Source organism: Pinus tabuliformis, chromosome Q (assembly GCF_031772625.1).
Source record: "Pinus tabuliformis cultivar Carrire ecotype Pingquan chromosome Q, CPIR1, whole genome shotgun sequence".
In the NCBI taxonomy this organism is placed as follows: Eukaryota; Viridiplantae; Streptophyta; class Pinopsida; order Pinales; family Pinaceae; genus Pinus; species Pinus tabuliformis.
In genome coordinates, this window is record NC_142296.1 from 52,894,863 (window position 1) to 52,917,079 (window position 22,217).

The 22,217-nt window shown below is 38.9% G+C and overlaps 1 pseudogene; it reads right to left on the reverse strand.

Annotated features, from left to right (window-relative positions):
* Nucleotides 1–845: 845 nt before the first annotated feature.
* Nucleotides 846–22,217, reverse strand: part of LOC149218264 (uncharacterized) — a 32,316-nt pseudogene continuing 10,944 nt past the window's right edge.

The following is a 22,217-nucleotide window of genomic DNA, read 5'->3' on the forward strand; positions in this document are numbered from 1 at the left end:
CTAGCATGTAGCAGATGGCAATGTTACTACAAAATCTAGTAGGCTTTGGAGAGAGACACCCTACAAGACTAAAAGCTAGACTACATGCTAACAATGGGGTGGAGGCCTAATGTCACCTCAGCCAAAACCCCTACTCTTTACGAACTTTCACTAATGGGAGGAGTCTCGGTACGAGGGAGATCACTTAAAATGCATATGCTAGGTATAAGGTACAAGGTGATCAAGCTACGACTCATTCAAGAGAGAGAATCAATAATGTTTCAGAGCTTCCGGGAAGAAAAACACTCTCTAAGAAAATCCTTAGAAATCAAGGTTCAAGACCTATGGTTTTGAAGTTTTTCAATGGTGATAGGTGTTCACAAGGTCAAGAACAAAGAGAAAGGGTTCCTTGCAAAGATAATAAGTTATTCCAAGGCTCATGAAACCCTTAACAAATTCCTCATGTCGAGGGAGAAGAAACTAGGGTTTCCTTCCTAGGGAAAATTTGAGTTAGGTCATGTATCCAAGACCCACCTCTTGATGTTTAGGCTCTCAAACCACCAAAAAGCCTCCTCCCTAAAATTTTGTTCCAAGCCCTAGTTTTTTTCTCTAGCCTCAAAAGGACCAAATTTAAGGAGATAAATTTATCTTGGAAGTTTACTTGGAAACATTAGATGGGCTTAGATATTTGGGCTTAGATGGCATAAACATTAAACTCTGTAACCTCATAAAACGCAGGAAGGGAAAAGCAGAGTCAAAATATGTAATAGATACCGCCCTCTCATATCAATAGCAGCCTGGAAGAGAGGAAAATTTCAGAGTTAAATGTGAAGAATATCAATAGATCAAATTGTTTTAGACAAATTTCAAAGCCTAAGCTAATTGAGCAATTGAAGTTTCAGTCTTCATTATCTAAGGAACTTGGGTCTAGGTTTTGTGGTAAAGTCCTCCGAACAGGTGGACTAGAGAAAACTATGATAACAGATCGAATTTTAACTACTTTTGTAGTTTGGAGTGGAGAAGGAATCAAATTTGTGTCATTCCTTAGGAAATCCGAATGAGGCCTTCGACGGGGAGGGGCTAAGAAAACTAGTATTGATGTCCTTATTGTCACAGGTCCAACCATTGATGAAGTAGACCCACAGTATCTAGGTGCTAAAAAGGATGACCCAGGTTGAGGAATAGTTTGTGGCATCCATTATTGTTGCCTCTGCTGCTACTGTTGCCTATGCAAACCCCAGGATTGCATTGAATTAGACTAGGGTAACAAATTGTTAGAAGCAAATGTTGCAAACCACTCTGATACATTGGAAATTCCTAATGTAGGAATGTTGTTATCCCATGGGATATCACCTTTAATCCATTCCTCTACACCTCTCTCAAGTTCTTTAAATGGGGTGGGCACTTGCTGAGATGCTATTCTATGTACAGTTCTATCATTTGCACCAGCTCTGTTTGCTACAATAACTTTCCTAGACAGTGCTAATGGAAATGGAAATGGCTCTTGTAGAGAGCTCCCAACACAATCACCAACAAGAAATCTATTAGTTGCAATAATGTCCCTTGAGAGAGAGGAGGATGAAGGTGAATCATAAAGAGAGACCAATATATTCCTCTACAGAAAAATAGACATAATTAGGGGAAAAATCCTAGAACCAGATGATGGCAGAGTAGGACGATGCAACTGTTGCTGACAATGATGATTGTGACTAGAACTGAAGCTGGAACAACCTTATGCGGGAAAATCATAAGAAATCCATTATGATGCTCCTCCAGCCCAGGGTTCATAATGTTGGTGTTCAACATAATGGATTCTACTCTCTCTCTCTTGGTGAGCATCTTTCTCTTGGATGTTGAGTGTTGTTGTTTCAACTGTTGGACCAATTGTATCTCCTTAGACCTATGATGTGCAAATGCTCTGGAAATAGTGATTTTCTCCTGCGCATCATTAAATTCTCCCTCTACTGGTGTCTGTGAGCAAAACTCAAGTTGGTGTGCCACAACCATCCCACAAAACTAATAAAATTAGCATTTATAGATTAGACATACTAAACTATTTAGTGGCAAGGAAGAAAAACGTTTCTCAAACTTCACAGGATAACACAAGCCCGGAACTATAATACCTATTATAAGAAAAATACACCTTAAACTATATGTAAAATAGTAAATTTTAAGAAACACTGACATTGTTTTAAACTTGACCAGGAAATCATGACAATACTCTTCAACTATTCCTTTTGGTTTTGTTTATCTGATGCACTTGAATACCCCGCCAGGACTCGGCTAAGAGAACTTAGCAACTTCCCATACAATAATTTGGTTTTATCAATCTCATTTAAGAATCTGAATCTATGATTAGGAGAACGAAGTTGGTAACATCACTTTATCGACCACATCTCATCTGCTCCCAAAATTTTCAATCGAAATACCTGCTTTGGTATTGCCTGGTAGTTAGGTATTGACGCAAAACGGGGTAGTAGGCAGTTTTCCATATCGATTGGTGGATATTGTCATTGCACCTGGCAGCTCATAAGGGAGATGTAGAATGTAATTTTGATAGGTAATACATGGTACCCAACAGATTCATTTAGTAAGTGGTGTTATGGAATGCTGGTGAAGAAAGAATCTCCATTTTATTGCCCCGCTAAACCATCTTGGAGACGTTAGACTAGTAGTTAAGCCCTTTCTAATCATCCCAATGAAACAAAATATTTCAAACTGATGAGGAGACATATTCATCTTGATGACTGGTTAGCGGAAGGACCATCATACACACCCATATATCTTAACTCAACTAACTCCACAGTGCAAGTAAAATAGGGAAGATGGCCTAGACCAAACCACACAGCAATATACACAGGCAGTGTTGCTCCTGCTATCTGAGTTATCTCTTGCAACAATTTTTGTATGCCCCATATTATCCTATTTAAACCACATGTAGTGACCATAAAAAACAATAGATCATCTAGAAAAAAAGTTTCAAAGCACCACCAAAACAAAATCCATATCGGTATTCTTGCAGCAAGAACTTGAGAAGGGCCTCTCTAGAAAAGAGTATTAAGTGCCACCTCTGTAGCGGCATGTTCAACATGTCTCAATGTGATGTAGTAGTTTGGGCTCTCAACTACTTCTCCATTGAAATTAACAGTAGATTTGAATCTGGGCACATGATCAGGCCCCTCTCTGATACAAGAGTACGCTGGCAGATTGAGCAATAGGGAAAAAGATAATTTCAGGAGCAAGTGGCCATCGTCTGACTCCGTCACTCTGACCACTATGAAGACTCAATCAATCGCTATGAAGACTCAATCAATCACAGAATCACAGAGTTGTTTTTACACAGGAGAATCAAACCAAATCTGTGAATTCAACCCTACCTTTGATTTCCAAACCAAACCGGAGAATTCAACCCTACCTTCGATTTCCTAGAAATCTAAGGTGGTTGGGAGCAAACCAACCACCTACATTTTGAAAATCGGTGGCGATTGAAGCAAACCCCACCTGCATTGTGAAAATCGGGGGCGATTGAAGCAAACCCCACTCAAAAACAAGGCGAATTCGGGGCTTTGAATGTTTAGCTGGTTTATTTTTCAGGGCTAAAATATAATAATTACTTATTTTTTAAATAATTTTTGGGCGAACTATAGAAAACAAGTGCAATATAAAAAATTCTCCCTACCAAAATATAAAACCCCTTAAATTTCGCCCATGGGCTAAAATTCGCCCCTAAAATTTTCTATGATCACAAGGTACATAGTTGTGACATCTTTCACAACTCTCCTTTTCTTGATCCTGCACACATACCCAGACTTTTTCTAAGAGGTCAGATACCAAAAGAAAATTACGTATTACCTTTTGGTGATGGCATTCTTCTAGTGACATCTTCTTGTAGGTATCAATCATCTTGCATACATGTTGACACATCTCCCAATGATATATGTTGTCAAGGGTCCTCATCCTTTCAGACTTCCATCAGAGTCTTCACATCTTTTCGGGAGGTTTCCTGGTCAAGTCTTCCTGATCTTTTGGATGTTGATTGCCTTCATCAAGGTTACATACTTCACCATCTCTTCCATCCTGATACCTTTCATTCCCAGGAGCTCTTAGAGTTCTTCAATTGTAGTCAACTACCTCATACTTCATATGAGGACATATTATGTTGATTTCATCTAGTTAGACTTATGTCTTTCTGCATCCTTTCAGAGGAGGAGATCCTTTCCCTTTTGATCATGCTTGATCCATTTTATCTGCAACCATATATCATGACATTACAATATCAAATGCAAATACAAATACAATCATACATACCTCATTTCCCCTTCAGGTATCTTTTAGCAGCTTTCTTGATTGAACGGATCTTCAATCCCTTGATTTGCTTCATCATGTCATCAGTCCTTTGTCTCATGATTTCCATAAGTTGGAAATCTTGATGAAACTATTGCTGCATTTCCAGACTAGGGGATCCTCCATTAAGAGTTCTATCAAAGACTCTTCAGCATCTAGAATGTCCCTATCTAGCAAATGTTCCCTTTGACCTGAATGACTTCTTCCTTTCCTTTGATATTCAAAGATATTCCCAAGAGCTATGTTCTCCATGATTCATATGAGCTCTTGTTTCCATGATGCCACGATGCATCTTCTTACCATGATCATATCTACAAGGAATTATAATAGGATCCTTTTGAGAGGGACACCATCTCATTCATAATGGAGATCTATTAATCCCTTTTCCCTAATCCTTTCTTTAGCTTCCTTCACCATTCCATCGATATAGTATTGTTCTGTCTTGTCAACCTTCCCTTTCCTTTCCGCACATATCTGAGTCCTTTCAATTTGTCTTTCTCTATCTAGCATAGATACCTCAAATTGTTGCACAAGAAAATTTCAATATCCCGAGGACACCTGACATCTTGCTTATTAAGAATGTAGATGATTATTTTCATATCATCTTTCTTAGATCTCCCAAATGAGATCTCATGAGGATATTTCTTCTTTATTGCATGTCAGAGATTGCCTTTCCTAATTTTTATATATTCTTATCTGTCTCCTTTCTTGCTACATAGAGATGAGAGTACTTTTTAGAGTTCCTTCCCATGAGTTTAAAGGAGACTTATTCACTGACTTCCATTCTCTATAAGGATTATGTCAATCCCTTTTATTCCATACCAGATAACTCGTCTATCCTATAGATCTCCTTGTATTCATGAAGTCATTTTAAAGAAAAAATGATTACAAATCTTCAACTCACATTTTCTTTAAGTGACACAGAACTCGCATTCTATGTCATTCAAATGTATACAAATATTCAACTGAATGTAACAGCCCTCCAAGACCAAGAATGATCCTCCAAATGCAAGAATGCTTCTCCAAATGCAAGAACACCGAAGTCTACAAGTAGAATAATGAAGATCTTCATGTCGGCTCGAAAATGAATTAAATTAAATAAATGGAAGTAACGTCGGCTCAATAAAATAGTCACGACGGTTCATGAGTTTATGTTGGCTTGCATATATGGACATAACCACTATAAATACCCATCTAGGGTCATTGAAAATACATGAAGAAAAAATATCGCATGCCTCTGAAATTTCGCATATAGGAGTAGAGCCACAGTAGGGTTTGACTACACCTCGTTTGGGTTTTAGGTGCAGTCATGGTCTTGGGTATATGGAGCAAGAAGGAGGAATCTCGGACAAGTCTACAACTCCAAGTGAGGATAGGATCTCGGCATATCTTTGAGACCCTTCGCATGACTGTAAGGTGCAATCCTCAGATCATTGTAATCTCGGATGGGAAAACAATGACTTTGGGTGACACAGTAAGTTGTTATAGTGACTATAAAGCCCTCGCATATATCCCTGTAGTTTTGATCTAGGCATATATATGTGTATCTCAGTGATCTCACAATATTCAAGTCTCGACATAATAAGGAGTAGCAGTAATCATTACAACCTCGGCTTAAATGGAAAGTAAGATCTCAGTCCAGGAAAGAAAGTAATCACAATTTTAGTGAATCTAATTCATGGCAGTCAATGCATATATGTGATGGAAAGAATCTTGGAATCCTTACTATCTTCATATAGCCTCGGTCTCACTGTCTTGGCTTAAGAAGCATCACATTGATCCTATCGTTTCCCTCACTGTCTTGGCACTTTTGTCATAAAGTACATTCTCTATTGCTCACAGTCAGCATGATGATGTTTCCAACTAGGGTACAATGATGATCCAAATATGGTGTAGCAGCAATGAAGCCCTCGGTGCATTGATCAAGGATGAAAATCAAGGTCACGATAATGATCTCAATGAAAAAGCCGAGATCACCTGTGTGGCAATCTCAAGAGACAATCATGGCGCAACAATGATGTCAATAGTAATGAAGATCTCAGTGAGGCAGAGGTGCAACAAGGATGATGATCCCAGCAGCGATGAAGAAGAGGATCAATGTCTAGGGCTTGGAGATTCAAATTGTGTCAAGGGTCATGGTTTTGGTATTCATCAATGGAATCTCTAGAAGAAGAATTTTGCATGGGTTTTCCTCTCCAAGAGGGAGAAGTTTTGGCCCTGGCAGAAAGCCAAATATTTGTGTTCTTGTCTCTTTTTTTTTTGGTAGCAATTTGATGAAGTAAACACACCACTAATAATGGATGGAAAATTAATTTAAGATAATTTGTATAAATGCTTCACAAATTGTTATCATAGTAAAGAAGAATCACCTTATTATGTTTGCCCTAGATTGTTCAACATGGTATCAGCTTCCTTCATAGAGAATATGATCTTCTAAATTGATAATTACTTTCCAATTATTTCTTTAGCCAAGTTCACTTATGTCACATTGAAAATTGGTCAAATTGCCTCGACAGAGCTTAATCAACTGCTTCAGAAATTCTGGCAAACAGTGCTTCAGAAATTTCGGTCAAAGAGTGGTCAAAACTGGTCAAACTGCTTGCTTCTTCTCTCTCTCCTTCACACGTGTGAACTAAAAACAAATGATTTTTGTGTGATCTGAATTGATGCCAAAAAAATGGAGGCCAAGTTTGTATTTATAGTGGTCATGAGGCGCCCAAGGGGCACATCTTCTTCTTAATTTTTCTTTTAGGGTCACAACTTGAGTAGCTGGGATTACTGACCGCAAATACCGAAAAAAATCAACATAAACTATAATAAAATCTAGGAGAAAGGCATAAAAAAGAAAGAGTTGAGAGAGTGTGGGTCCATCGCATGTAACCTAAGACTGACTGACTGAAAGAGAGGAAGGTGCAAACAAAACAGTGGGAATAACATATCTGTAGCCCAGTTAAGCCAAATAAGAGATAGTGTGAGAATGTAATATCTAAGGCCACCAATTCAAGAATGCTATGGTTGTCTAGGAGGTCATGAAATCACCGAAAATTCAGAAGCCTAAGGGAAATTATTATAGGCATTGGTTTGAAAATTAATAACATACCATAGTTTTATTTCTGTGATGGTTTCTCTAGCTTAAAAAAATTCTATGCATTGTGTGATGTTCTAAGTGTTGTTGCACATTTATCTATCCAACTTTTCTTGGGTTGCGTAGAACATAGAGATCCATATAAGCATGCATGCATGGGTATTTTCTTCCCATAGTAGTTCAATGAAATCTGTAGTGAGATACATTCTGACTCATCCACTGGAATACAGATCATAAATTCATCCTTTGGTGAACATAGTTAACCTTAATAAAAGCACAATTTGATGTTAATACAATAGTTTGGGCCAAGAAGAGAATAAAATGTTGGCAGGGTTAAACTCATTGTTAGTTTGATATAGTACTTTTTTATGAAAATAAATCCATTTAAATTTAATGTTGAAAAACTAAGCTCTGCAAGGGAAAAGTTTAAGAGTTCAACTCAAACTTGGCAAAAACTCTATCGCAAAATAATTAAAAATGATTTCATTTCCTTCAAGTTTTGGCATTTATTTTATAACCTAGAAAGTTTTTCCATCCACTCATGAGTTGCACTCATTAGGGAGAAAATAACCCATGAGTACTCATAAAATCAACTCACTTCTGGCAAGTTTGACTCATGGACAGAGAGTCAGACTCAGGACGAAGTTAATTTGGCTTGACAGCAAGCCCAAGTATGGTTTGGCTTGGGAGTAGACTCAGTGATTTTTTTCACCTATTAAGAAAATCTGAAAAAGAAAAAACTTTTTATGTCAATATAAGAAGTAATCTCAAAATTATATACAATTGTTCACCAACTATGCATGAGTGTGTATCAAAAGTTAAGGCTTATATTTCATATACAAATTGACTAAACATGTCAAACAAAATAACTTCAAGAAGTATGAACATAAAATAGCCCCTAGATGGGAAGAGTACATTATCCTTTACTATTGGCCTTCACACATTTGACTGTGCAGGCATTGGTTGCAAATTCAATTGACACTTTTAATGTTTCCAACTACGTTTCTACACTTCCATTCCACTACATTTTTTGATAGCTTTTGCCAACATTTCATTGCAGTTGAACCTTCAGCTTTTGGCCAAATCCCATGCGCTCTTTGCACATAGTAGAGAAAGTCCAAATACATGCATGGTAGGAACATATGGTATCAGATTGTGTGTGTTAGAGAGAGAGATTCAGAAAACAAATCAGATAAGACAAGAGTTAAAGTATTACTAAACACATTTCACAATCAATACAGGTACAAAAATCAGGATATGAGAATATAAACAAGTTTTTTACATGCCTGGGTGTCTAGAAATGTGCAAGCTACCTCCAAAGCAACCTCCAGTGCCCTGAATTCAAAGGGAAAATCATCTGCAGATGAACCACTGTAAAGTTTAGCATCACTAATTGATCTTTGTTGGCTAGACTGTGCGCTGCTAGACATCGCATCATCCCTCAGTTCTTGTCTACTTGACACTAGTGGAAATCTTGAGCTTCCTTGTTCTCTAGAATGCCACATATTGTTAACCATGTCATTTCTAACATTCAGATGCCTCTGTAGTTCTGCCACATACTGTAGAACATAGTTATCCAATGAATTCAACAACAGTACTTCATCAGTTGTGATTATACACCTTATCTGTTCTAGATTCACAACTCTCATCCCAGAATAGTGGAAGGATATACAAATAATGGATCTAAAAGATGGAGATTCCTAGCCGACAAGTCACAATGCTTCATTATTGTTAATTTATCTACCTCTAAAACTTGAGAACTCCCATTTTTTTCTATTCATATCCATGACGAATCCACTGCCCTCTCTTTTTAACTCCCAGGTCTAGTCCTTGAAACAGAGGCCTTCCAGGCATGGTTGATCAACAAGGAGCTTCATGCGCCACAAAAATAGAAGGCTGATGAGGAAGAAGGGGCTCTTTCAAATCTGCCATATAATACTTCTTTTCAGGTTCTGAGAATTTGTTTTCACAGGCTCAAAGTCTCCAAACTTGTGTCTATATGTATTGATAAGTGATAAGTGCCTCTGAAAAATATATTTCCTTCTGAGGTTTTATATTTATTTTGAAAGAAAGGTTTCACAAGCCTCAATTCCAAAAGTGTCCAAAGATCATTGCCTTACATTGCTATAGGTGAACCTTGCACTGAGCGCTCCAACTCTACTAGCTCATAACTACAAGACTCCTTGAACAGAGATAAAGACAATTGACCAATGCCATTTTACCATATCAAAATATCACAACCATTTCCAAAATGTGTCCTCATTTCATGAAAGTATATGTAGATTGACTCCGTGAAACAAATAAAAATCTCTGGCTCTTGAACTCTAAACAAGTAAATGTCCAAAGTGAACCTCCAGTTGGTTCCCAAACGTTGTGAGCTTCAAGTGTAATGCTTGAAAGGCAGTGTCCTTGGATATTCAAAACAGGATTCAGAGTCATCTCAAAGAAAAATTTCATAGAAGTTTATCCTAAATTCCCAGTTTCAACTCTCAACCCCCACATACAGCAATCCCAACTTGCTCGAAAGTTGATCTTCAGAATAAATAAAAAAACCTACGAAGATTCATCTGTGGAAGAATTGACGAGTAGGAACAGAAAATAGGGCTCCAAGATTTGAGTAGCGAAGGGGATGGATGTATGAAAGCCGATAAACTATTCTTTCGGTTCGTTCCCAATGGAGAAGTGGAAACAAACACCCAAATTACTTGAATTCATTAATGGCACTAGAATCGAGTAACTCAGCATATATGTATATGTTAATGGTCCCAATATCTCCCAATCTATCTGACTTGCCCACATCGACATCTAGTTCATCTTTCTCGGCTCCTCTCACGTCTACAAGCACTTATTGTAACCCATCATCCACAATGGCAGGCGCTAACTGCTAACCCAATCTCTTGTCTACCATTGCAACCAAATACGACTTGCAAACCAGGAAATTGGGGCCATTGCAAGCAGATCCAACCTCCAAACTGGAAATTGGGGTGATTGCAATCAAATCCAACTTCTCCAAACTGGAAATCGTGGCAATTGCAATCAAATCCAACTTCGAAATGAGGCGAATAGGTTTTTTGGACTGTTTATCCACCTTATTTTTTAGGGCTAAAATATAATAATTATTTATTTTTTAAATAAATTTTGGGCTAACTATAGAAAATGGGTGTAATATAAAAAATTCGCCCTTCCAAAATATAAAACCCCTTAAATTTCACCTTTGGGCTAAGATTTGCCCCTAAAATTTTCTATGCTGGGCTCCTGTAGCAAGGTATTGATCCAAGAGGTGGACTCCTCAAGGATCCTGCCCATCTGTAGCTCTTTTGAACTACAACTCCAAATCAGCCCACCTCCCTCCTAGAGGTATCTCAGTTGTCATGGCGAACTCCTCCTCTTCGATCTTCATGGCTATAACTTTAGGATCGTGCTTCTCATCCTTGGCCTTTTTCTTCAAAGGACATTGGGATGCATAGTGGCCCAACTCGCCACATTTGAAACACTTCACCTTGGAGACATCCTTCTTTCGTCTATGCTTCCCCTGTTGTCCCTTCGATGCAAGGGATGCATTCTCATCCTCCTTGGGCTTTGACCCACTATTTTTACTGCTTCCATCAATTTTGATCTTGACCAGGTCTCTCCTCATCTCCTCTTGTTTTAGAGCTGCCCACATCTCATCCCAATTAGGCAATGCTGCTTTGCCCAGGATACTCTGGACAAACACTTGCCACTCATTTGAGATAGAATTGAGTGCTAGTCTAAATAACTCTGAATCATTAGGTGTATGCCCCGTAGTAGACAACTCATCATGGATTTCCTTTAGTTTCGTGAGGAATGGATCCACATTCTCTCTCTTCTGCACCTGAGCAAATCTTAGTTTCTACTCTAAGTACATCTTCCGCTGCTCGGAATATCCCTAATATAACGTGGCTAAGGCATCCCACATCTCCTTAGTAGTCGCTCTACTAGCAATGTGGCACACCACATGATCCTTGAATCCATCCGATCATCCTCTTGGCCTTTTCCATCTCAGCCACCATGCTTTTGACATACGTCTTGAGGGCATGCTCATCTAGAAGGAAAGTCATTCTAGCCTTCCAGATGACATAGTTGGATGCTCTATCCAACCTATCTTGATCCCTCAAGCCACTGGTTACCATATCTGTCCAAAAAAAATGTCAAAAATCTCCTCTCTACTTCTCACCACTGCTGCTCAGCCAATGAGAAAACAGACTTCTCGGTGGGAAGTCTGCCGAGGAAAAGTTCCCTCAAGGTGCTTCTCTTCCTTCTTCTGATGTTTTTCAGCCCAACAAAATGATCTATTGAAAATCCGTGTCCCACTGGCTCTCTCACGTTGAGGCTTTAGCTCTGTTCCCTTTGCACCCGGAAAAATTGAACTAGAAGTCCTTCTCTTTGTCGACTCACTTAGAGAGAGACTTCCTTGAAAGTTTGCATCCTCGGCTTGGAAATGCGTCATCTCTTTGGGGGTTTCGAACTGCTGTCTCCTATAGATTTTTCAAATTCCTTCTGCTTTAGCATTGGATCTACCGGATCTTCTCTTCTTGCTTCACCTACACTGCTCAGTACCATGTGAAAAATCCACAATCAGAATCCCTACTGCAGCAAACTGATGTTACTTCTCCCACTTGTTAATCCATACAAGTTATTTACTATTTGCTACAGAAAATATCGAAGTAAATACTACTGCAACCTTCACTTATTAACTATTATATGGAAACAAGATATTGAGCAAGAAAGAAAATACATCATAATAGACACTGTTATTTTTGGACAAATGTCCCCGGAAAAACCCAATGCGGGAAACTCGATGCAACAACTCTGAGGGATTATTATTATTAAGCAGTAGAAAATTTTGAATACATATCCGAATACCTCACAACGATATTCAGTTACAGAGAGAAATACTAGCAGAAAGATTTGTGAGATTACCTCACACAATCACTGAGAAAATCTCAGATGATCCGGATACTTGATGAGGTGCTTGTAGCAGGCCCTATGCTGCCTCAGTGCAGTCCTCATGCAGTCCCTGTATCAACCCCTCTAGACACTGTTTTACCGAGTTTTTTGATCGATTTTCTGCTTGGAGTCTTTTCTCTCAACCTCCTAGTCTCACACCTCGACTCCCATCTTCTGAAATTGACTCTGCCCAGCAAAATCTCGAATTCTCTATCACACTCTACTTTGCCTCTGTGCGGCCCTACGTTAGGGCTACTTGATCACTCTCTGCTTCTCTTTGTTGATGGTTCTCCGATTGAGAAAATCTCTCTCTCTAGATGCTATCCTTGCCCCTCAACTGTAAGAAATCTCCTCAATCAGAACTTCCTCCTGAGAACTTCTCACTTCATAAATTTGATCTCTTGATCTCTTGGTGTATTTTCCAAATGACCCTCAAGCCCCTTCTTATATATTCCTGTTGGACAACCAACGACCTATATTAACCCCTAATCAAAGGCTCAGATCATTTTGACTTGATCTCCATATTTTTCTAGAAGTTACACCCACAATTAGATTAATACCCATTAATATTTAATTTTCCTAAGTTTAGACTTAGGAACTTTATTAAAAATCTTAATTATTTTAATAAAATCGTCTCTGGGTGGAATTTCCCAAAACGGATTTTGGGTTCTTTGGAATGCATGTTCCCAAGCCTCCCTGCAAAATTTGAGGCCTAGAGCACATCCGATGCTACCCAAAATCAACACTCCCTCTTAGCGAGGAATGTGCTCTAGCAATATGCGTTGCTGCATACTGCTCTGACTCTGAAGCATCGTCCTTTGCGCTGCTGATGTCTGACATGTTGTCAACCAACTATTGTGTTATTGCTGCAACGGTATTGTTTCCTTTGACACTGCCACTACCAATGCTACATCTGTACTACAACTCCCTCTCAAAAGTTTCATCTGCTATGCTGCTAGCACTGCCACTACTAACACTACATCCGTACTGCAACTCAGTTCTTGAGAGAAGCAACTAAAAAAATCCAAAATTATTGAACTAATTATGTTTAGTATGATACCATGTGAATGCTCGAACTGACTGATGCTAGTCTCTACCCTGACCCTCTGAATATACTATGCTGCTGCTGACCTCTGCTCTGTGCCATCTGCACTGTTGTCAACTATGCTCTGCGTTGCTTAGACTCTAGCGCTCCTAGCCACTGCAGCTGTCTCCTTGACACTCCTTGGAACCATTTGACACTATTCCATCCTACTACTGCGAAATTGGGTTGTCGTACCAAGATATTGATCCAAGAATTAGGGGAATTTTGAGGTCTAAAATGGGCCTCCTAAGGAAATTATAAAATAATAGTGAAAATAATAAAATAAGATTAGATTACATCATCAAATTTTAGAGGAAAAAAAGATTTTTTTTTTCTTTTCTTTTCAACTCGTATTTTCAACTTATCTCCCTATGGTTTTACTCAAATTTCGAGCAGAAACACTCGTTGGATACCAAATTTTATTCCTCATCCAATGAGTACCCATGTTGCATCTTTCAATGGACCCTGCTACACGAAAAATGAGAAATACATGAAAATCGTGATTGCAATCACGTTTTTCATGTATTTCTCATTTTTCATGTAGCAGGGTCTATCGAAAGTATGCAACATGGGTACTACTTGGATGAGGAATTAAATTTTGCATCCAACAAGCACTTTTGCTCAAAATTTGAGTAAAATCTTAGGGAGATAAGTTAAAAATAAGAGTTGAAAAAATAGTTTTATTATTATGTTTTAAGATTTTTACTTTTTTACTCCAAAAATGGCGAATCATCCCACATGGTTGACATCATCATCTTGAATGCTATTGGTTCTTATAAAGTTTATTTTGGTTGTATATTTTACTTAGGAGGCCCATTTTAGACCTCAAAAGTCCCCTAATGAGGTGGACTCCTCAAGGATCCTACCCATCTCTAACTCTTTCGAACTACAACTCCAAATCATCCCACCTCCTTCCTGGAGGTATCTCGACTGTCATGGCGAACTCCTCCTCTTCAATGTTTGTGGCTGCAACCTCAGTATCGTGCTTCTCATCCTTGTCTTTTTTCTTCAAAAGACACTAGGATGCATAGTGGCCCAACTTGCCACTTCTGAAACACTTCACCTTGGAGACATCCTTCTTTCGTCTATGTTTCCCCTATTGTCCCTTCGATGCAAGGGCTGCATTCTCCTCCTCCTTTGGCTTCGACCCACTATTGTTGCTGCTTCCGTCAATTTTGACCTTGACCAGGTCTCTCCTCATCTCCTCTTGTTTTAGAGCTGCCCACATCTCATCCCAATTAGGCAATGCCACTTTGCCCAAGATACTCTTGACAAAAACTTGCCACTCATCTGAGATAGAATTGAGGGCTAGTCTAACTAACTCTGAATCATTAGGTGTATGCCCCGCAGCAGACAACTCATCATGGGTTTCCTTCAGCTTCGTGAGGAATGGATCCACATGCTCTCCCTTCTGCATCTGAGCAAATCTCAATTTCTGCTCTAAGTACATCTTTAGTTGCTCGGAATATCCCTGATATAGCGTGGCTAAGGAATCCTACATCTCCTTAGCAGTCATTCTGCTAGCAACGTGGCACAGCACGTGATCCTTGACTCCATTCAGGATCATCATCTTGGTCTTTGCCATCTCAGCCTTGTACTTCTTCAGCAGATCTAGATTCGCAGGTTCAACCAACACGTTGTCGACGAACGTCTTGAGGGAACGATCATCTAGAAGGAAAGACATTATAACCTTCCAGATGACATAGTTGGATGCTCCATCCAACCTATCATGATCCCTCAAGCCACTGGTTGCCATATCTTCCAAAAAAAATGCTGAAAATCTCCTCTCTGCTTCTCACTGCTACTTCTCATCTAATGAGAAAACAGAATTCTTGGCAGGAAGTCTACTGAGGAAAAGTTCCCTCAAGGTGCTTCTCTTCGTTCTTTAGACGTTTTTTAGCCCAGCAAAACGACCTGCTGAAAATCTGTGTCCCACCAACTCTCTCACGCTGAGGCTTCAGTGTTGCTCCCTCTGCACTTGCAAAAATTCAAACTAGAAGTCCTTCTCTCCATCAGCTCACTCGGAGAGAGACTGCCTCAAAAATCTGCACTCCTAGCTTGGAACTATGTCATCTCTCTGGGGGTTTCGAACTGCTGCCTCCTGTAGCTTTTTCGAACTCCCTTCTTCTTCTTCAACGTTGGATCTACCGGCTCTACTCTTCTTGGTTCACCTGCATTGCTCCGATACCATGTGAAAATTCCACAATCGGAATGCCTATTGCAACAAACTGATGTTACTTCTCCTACTTGTTAATCCATACATGTTATTTACTATTTGCTATGGAAATTATCGAAGTAAATACTACTGCAACCTTCACTTAATTAATTATTATACGGGAACAAGATACTGAGCAAGAAATAAAATACAACATAATAGACATTGTTATTTTTGGACAAATGTCCCCGAAAAAGCACAATGCAAGAAAACCGGTGTAGCAGCTCTGAGGGTTTATTATTATTAAGTAGTATCAAATTCTAAATACATCTCTAAATACTTCACAGAGTTATTCAGTTACAGAAATAAATACTGGCAGAACGATTTGTGATATCACCTCACAGAATCACTGAGAAAATCTCGGTTTATCCGGATACTGGATGAGGTGCCTCTGGCAGGCCTTATGTTGCCTCTGCGTAGTCCTCATGTAGTCCCTACGTCAACCCCTCTAGACACTACGTTACCCAGTTTTTTGATCGATTTGCTGCCCGGAGTCTCTGCTCTCAGCCTCCCAGTCTCACACCCCAGCTCCTATCTTTTGAAACTGATTCTACCTAGCAAAATATCAGATTCTCTCTCACCCTTTGCGCTGCCTTTACGTGGCCCTTCATGGCCCTATGTCAACCTCTGATTCTGCGCTACTGGATCACTCTCTGCTGATGATTCTCTGGCTGAGAAAATCTCTCTCTCTCTGGATGCTATCCTTGCCCCTCAGCTGCAAGAAATCTCCTTGATCAGAACTTCCTCCTTCGAACTTCTCACTTCATAAATTCAATCTCTTGATCTCTTGGTGTATTTCCCAAGTGACCCTCAAGTGCCTTCTTATATCTTCCTGTTGGACAACCAAAAACCTAGGTTAACTCCTAATCAAAGGCTCGGATCGTTTTGACTTGATCTCCATCTTTTTCTAGAAGTTACACCCATAATTAGATTAACACTCATTAATATTTTAATTTTCCTAAGTTTAAATTTAGGAACTTCATTAAAAATATTAATTATTTTAATAAAATCGTCTCTGGGTGGAATTTCCCAAAACGGTTTCTGGGTTCTTTGGAATGCATGTGCCCAAGCCTCCCTGCAAAATTTGAGGCCTAGATCACATCTGATGCTACCCAAAATCAACAGTCTCCCTCTGCTTCAACTACACCCTTGTTGAATCACTGAATTCTTAGAGAGCCTAATGCAACTCTAATTATCATAGTAGATAATGGTCAAATCCAACCGTTGACCAAATAAACCCACTAGCAGCTTCTGAAGCCAATTAGCTTTGCATGTGGCCATACTAGCTTCCATGTATTCTTCCTCTACAGAACTCAGTGCCACATAATTTTGCTTCCTGCTGCACCACGAGACCACTCGTGATCTAATACTAAAGCAACACCCTAAAGTGCTTTTCCGATCCACTGAACTTCCTTCCCAGTCTGCATCTATATTTCCACATAAACCAACATCATTGTTGAGAAATATTCACTATGGCTCCCGCTCATGTATTCATTGTAGTGGCTCTCTCATTGCAGTGGCATGACATCATTACAGTAGCAACATATTATGACATCACATAGGACTTTGACTCTTGCTCAAATGACACCACAAAGGAATCGCTCAAATTATATCACATAGGGTTCTCACTAAGGATCATTTGGCATATATTATATCTCGTTGACATAGTCTCGTTCTTTTTCTCTATCTCAGTGACAGGGTCTCGTTGTTTTTCTATATCTTAGTGACATGGTCTCATTGTTTTACAATAGCTTTTCTTTGGTATCTTTGCTCAGTATTATAGTGAGCTCATACTCTATCACTTGCTCTTCTAGTATACAATGATCTATAAGACATTAAGGTATGCCTTTGGTTATCAGATGTCAGTTAATGTATGGTTGTAACACTAAACAACGATATTACTCGTGCTCCTATATTAACCTATGACAATGTTTCATGTGAAACCTTAATCTCTTAGTGACTGCATACAATGATCAATATATATGTGTGTTACATGATGGTAGTGACCAATCCTCATTCAGAAATCCTGTGACTTTTACATTGATACATATGAAAACAAATCTTCATGATAGAAATTCTTCAGTGATCTATGAGTATGAAACAGTGGCCTGGCTCCATGATCTTCATATGGTAGTGACCTGCTCAAGGCATTACCTTTGATATTGCTAATTCAGGATAGCAACGATGGCAGTCACATGGAAGTTTATGTTTTCCTTAGATGATGTTTTGATTCATTATTGTGATATGGCAACAACTTTCTAGTTGTCCTAGATTAGCCCTTGGAGGCTTTATGTTGCAATATAACTCTTTATCGATGTACCTTGTATCTTAGTTGTATCATTGATGAAATCTAATAGAAGAAGAAGAAGAATTGATTGCGGGTTTTCCCCATTGTGGGGTTTTTCCCTAGTCTCCGACTAATCTTGGGGTCTTCATGTGTGCATGTTTTTCTTTCTTTGTTTCTTTATGTTTTGTTGCAGTATTGGTGTTATTTTTATTTCTATACAATTGCTATTGTTGTTATGATGTTACAATGTTATGGGGTGAATTTTGTGTGTAAAATATGTAATGTAATTATCAAAAGCAAAGAACAATATAGCCCTAAGAAATTTTTTAACATGGTATCAAAGTTGGGTTGAAGAAAAGGTAGTAAGATCACCCCTGGGAAGACACCTTTAAAGGATCCCTTGGTCAAGCTAAGAAAAATAAATGAAAGTAGTGGGGATCTAAAAGAATGCTAGGGTTTGAAGGAAACCCTAGGAACCCTCTATTGGTTAGGGTTTGGAAGGAATGTTCAAAAAGTGGAATTAATTTGCAATAGGATTTCAACATTGAAACATTATGGATATGATCAATGATTTTTTGAGAAACCCTTGTTGGGTTGGTCTCCAACAGGAAATAATGTGATCACTGGAAGGATTTGGAATCTAAAAATCTAGTAGCACTTAAGAGGGAACTTTTCTTATATTGATGAACTATGGTTGTGTTAGGATATTCCGACACATAGGAAACAGTTAAGTACAACTTGGTCTAGTGTAGAGTTAGGTATAGAGTTAGGTAAATTGTGTTTCTTTACCGTTGTACATTTTGTAACTTACAATCCGACGGTCACGATATGTAGTGATCCGACGGTTCATTCTCTCCTCGGTATTACCGACACTTGATCCGTGGCTTGACACCCGATTGGTCCATGAATTCTATTTAAAGCGCATGGAGGGTCATTTGTAGGGTAATCTGTGCATGAGAGATACATATGTAAATTTTCATTCTTTTGTTAATAAATTGCCTGAAGTGGCCGCGTTGGCTCAGGCCGTGGACTGTTTCCCTCTTTGAGGGTTTTAACCACGTCAAAATACTGGTGTATTGATCTGCGATCTGGTTGTGAGCGGTGTCCTTTTGGTGTTTTTTCTGAGGAACTTACCCTGTAAATTCCTACATGGTATCAGAGCTATTTGAGGGCCGCGTCCGTTGGTGATCCAAATCTGAAGCCGGTAGAACTGCATCCAACTGCCGTTTCCTAGATCTGCTGTTTCTGACTGCTTTCGGGCCGAGAGGACTGCTCTGTTGTGTTGGGAGCATCTGTTCCAGTGAGGAACCCCTTTCGTTTCACGTGAAAAGGTTTCCGGTAGCCCTAGCTGCATCATTTTTAAGATCTGGAGGTATACAGTGTTTATTTGCAGTTTACTGTTATTTTCTCTCTGTTTATTTCGGTTTCGGTTTATTTAGCCTTTTTATTACCAGATCTATACCTTTCATTTCTGCGTATGCTCTTTGCCCTGCGACTCTGTGCAATCTGGGCAAATCAGAAACAGAAAGGAAGGATTTTTCTCATGCGTATGCTCTTTTCCCCGCGCCTTAGGGTGATCTCGGAAAATCAAAAACATTGAGAAAAATATTTAGTTTCCGGCCAAAGCTAACTTTGAGCCGCAAGGTTCATTTTTGAAAATATTTAGTTTTTCGGCTAAAGTTAACTTCGAGCCATAAGGTTCGTTTTCTTTGCATGTCCGTGTTCGGTTTTGTGTTTTGTGTTTTGTAGGGAAAAAGAGCTTTCTCAAGGCAAGCACGCAACCCAAAGCCCCCCCCCCCCCCCTCTCTCTCTCAAATTTTTTGTATAGATCAATTGGTTCAAAGCTATTTTAAGAGAGTAGAGGTCTTGGGTTCAAGTCTCCATTTTGTGGGGGTGGACTTTTTCATTTCCGCACATTCCCGCACTTCGTTGGCAACTTCAACAACTTTTTTTCAAAAAGCCATAACTTCTTCATCCGGGAGCCGTTTTTTTTAAACCAGCCTAATTTTTCGAGATCTATCCATTGGAACACTTATTTTCGGCATCTTTAGCTTCAGTTTCCATTGAAATGGAAAGTCAATACCAAGTTACCCTTGACAGCACCAACTACTTCCAATGGTTGGCTTACATTGAGGATTTACTTAGAAGTAAAGGTCTCTTCAGAATAGCCTCAGGCCAAGAAAAGAAACCGAAGGATGAAGATAAGGCTGCTAGATGGGAAAATAGGCAAGATCAAGCACGTGGACTGATAGGGATGTCCATTTCTCCAGATCTTAGATTCCATATTGCAGAAATTGATTCTCCTGATGAAGCAATGAAACAAATCAATAAAGTTTTTGGCATTAAAAATGAAATTAGAGCCCATCAACTTGAAAATGAGTTGCTTACATTGGACCCTAATAAATTTTCTTGCATTGAAGATTTCTTGTCCAAGTTCAAGACCCTTAGGTATCTTTTGGACGGTGTTAAAGTTAAGAAAGAAGATAGTAATCTTATCTATTCCATTCTTACAAAGTTGGGACCAGCCTACTCTGTGTTTGTTTCCACCTTCCATTCTACAAGAGAAGCCTTCATTTCTCAAGGAACAGACTACAAGTCCCCTTCCTTTGACTCTTTTTGTGATTCTTTAATAAGAGAACAAGAAAAACTCTTACACCTTGGTCTTCTTAATCTTGGAAACTCTTCCAAGAAAGCGTTAGCCGCCCAGCAGCAACCAAATTCAAAGAATCCCAAGAAGTCATATCCTAAAAAGAATGGTCCTAAACCAAACAAGGGTCCTAAGAAATTTCAGCCCCAAAATGAAAAATCATTTCAACAAAATGATAAGACAAATAAAAACAAAGGGAAGAAGACTGATAGACATTGCAATTTTTGTAATCGAGATGGCCACTTAGAATCAAAATGCTTTAAGAAGATGGAAGCCTTGGAAGCAGCAATGAAGAAGCATAACATCCATTTGGGGCAATCTTCAACTTCAACTTCATCTTCAGGAATGGCACTTTCTGCATGTGGTTGTCAAGCATCTCGGTCTGGCTATGCATTAAATGTATCTTCTTCTTCTCATTCTCATGAGTGGCTCATTGATTCTGGAGCTTCTTATCACATGGCCAAAAACAAAGCCATGTTTTCTTCTTTAAATGATTGTAACACCAAAAATATATATGTTGGTGATGATAGATCTCTTAATGTTGTAGGGACTGGAACTGTTCATCTAGACAATGGTCAGTTTAATGATGTATTATGTGTTCCAACCTTATCCTGCAACCTTCTATCTGTATATCAGATAACTCATTCAGGTGAAGGTAAAATCGTTGAATTTTCACCTCATGATGTTGTAATCAAGGACTTAAGAGATCCTAAACAGATTTTGGCTACTGGCATTGCTGATGATTCTACAAGGTTGTATAAGTTTCACAACTTTGGATCATCAAATCTTCCCTCAGTATTTGTTGCTCATAACGATGAAGTGAGCAAACTTTGGCATGAGCGATTTGGTCACTTAAACTATCGCTCCCTTCAGCATCTATGTAAAGAAAATATGGTGACAGGTCTTCCTATGGTATCTTGCAGAGATGGTGTTTGTTCCGGATCTGTACTCGGAAAACATCATCGGGACAATTTTTAAAAACGTGCCTCTTGGCACGCCTCAGCCCCTTTACAGCTTGTGCATAGTGATTTATGTGGTCCACTTCCAGTTGTGTCATTCTCTGGCTGCAAGTATTTCTTAACTTTCATTGATGATTTCTCCAGACGCACTTGGGTATACTTCTTAAAACTCAAGAGTGAAGTATTTAACACTTTTTTGGCCTTCAAGGCCTTTGTTGAAAAACAATCTGGACATCAAATTCTTAAGTTAAGATTTGATAATGGTGGAGAATATGTTAAAAACACATTCATCAACTATTGCACTGAGAATGGAATTCAAGTGCAACATACTGTTCCATATACTCCACAAAAAAATGGTGTAGCTGAAAGGAAGAATTGCACCTTAAAGGAAATGGCTAATTGTATGCTACAATCTAAAGGACTTGGTCTTAGTTTTTGGGCAGAAGCAATTAACTGTGCAAATTACATAATAAATCGCATTCCTACTAAGGCTTTAAAGAATATCAATATTCCAGATGAAAAGCATAAAGCTTTAGAACGTAAGAGTGAAAAATTCACTTTTGTTGGATATTCTGAAGATGTCAAAGGCTATAGACTTATTCCATTTAAGTCCAAAAATGTTATCATTAGAAGAGATGTAAAATTTGCT